A 1,730-nucleotide genomic window follows, 5' to 3' on the forward strand; every position below is an offset into this window, starting at 1 on the left:
ACCAAAAAAAAAAAAAAAAAAAAAAAAAAAAAAAGAAAAGGCATTTCCTAAACAGGATGGTTTAGCTTAGGTTTGTTGCGGTAGGGGGTTGTCGTTTGAACATCTCATACCTCAGGCTGGCCTCAAACTTGCTTTGCAACTGAGTGTCCTTGAATGGCCTTGCTGTCTGCACTTCCCAACAGCCCAGTCTGCAGCTATGTGCCACCATGCCCAAACTAATTTATTTATGCTTTTGGAAACATCAATATATTGTGAACATGTTTCCTTGTATATACAAACATACTTGTGTGGTTATTAGAATTTTATGCTATGGCCATATGCAATTAATTTCATGGTCAGCCAGTGTTTGCAGGGGTTTTTTTTATTATTATTATTATAGGCTGAGCTGGATATACTTACAAATTTTAATTTCCTTAAATAAATTTCCCTCAAATTCCAAGCTACAAAATTATTAGGTCATGAGGTAAACATACAGGATAAGTGCTGGCTAGTTTTTTTATCAACTTGACACAAGCTAGGATCACCTGGGAAGAGGGACCCACACTGAAAAATAAAATGTCATCAGGTTGGTCTGAGGACAAGTCTGTTGGGAATTTTGTCTTTTGTTTGTTTGTTTGTTTGTTTGTTTGTTTGTTTTTCAAGACAGAGTTTCTCTGTATAGCCCTGGCTGTCCTGGAACTCACTTTGTAGACCAGGCTGGCCTCGAACTAAGAAATCCACCTCTGCCTCCCGAGTACTGGGATTAAAGGCGTGAGCCACCATGCCCAGCTTTTTTTTTTTTAATTTATCTATTTAATATATATGAATAACACTGTAGCTGTCTTCAGACGCACCAAAAGAGCACATCAGATCCCGTTACAGATGGTTGTGAGCCACCTTGTGGTTGCTGGGAATTGAACTCAGGACCTCTGGAAGAACAGTCATTGCTCTTAACCTCTGAGCCATCTCTCCAGCCCCGGGAATTTTTTCTTATTAATGGTTAAATGGGAGGACCCAGTCGACTGTAGGTGGTGCCACCCCTGGACCAGTGGTCCTGGGTTCTATAGGAAAACAAGCTGAACAAGCCACAAGAAGCAGGCCAATGGGCAGAGTCCCTCTAAGGCCTCTGCTTCAGTTCCTTCCTGCATGTACCGGCCTTGACACTCAACCTGGGGTTTTTTGTTTTGTTTTGTTTGAGACAGGGTTTCTCTGTATAGCCCTGGCTGTCCTGGAACTCACTTTGTAGACCAGGCTGGCCTGGAACTCAGAAATCCGCCTGCCTCTGCCTCCTGAATGCTGCGATTAAAGGCGTGCGCCACCATGCCCGGCTTGGTTTTATCTTAACAACAGAAAAGTAAACAGTAAAGCTTTTAGTACTTGTTACCAAACACCTTCTATAAACTATGTAGAGACTGGAAAGCTGGCTCAGTTAAATACTTCAGACACAGGCATGGGGACCTAAAATTAGAACTCACATTAAAATCTAGGCTCTGCTATGCAGGGATGTAACCGCAGTGCTGGATTCAAGGAGTGCAGAGACAGGTGGATTCCTGGGGCTCACTGGCCGGCCAGCCTAGCCAATTGCTAAACTCTGGGTTCTCAAAACATAATATAAGAGAGTGACTGAAGAAGATACTCGGTCTCTACTGTAGCTGCTACAAAGCATCCTTACAGACATGCATGTGTGCCCACATATGAACATGTATACACACATATACAGAGAGAGAGAGGAAAGATAAAGAAGTTATATG

The sequence above is a fragment of the Mus caroli genome, chromosome 4, assembly GCF_900094665.2.
Source record: "Mus caroli chromosome 4, CAROLI_EIJ_v1.1, whole genome shotgun sequence".
Taxonomy (NCBI): Eukaryota; Metazoa; Chordata; class Mammalia; order Rodentia; family Muridae; genus Mus; species Mus caroli.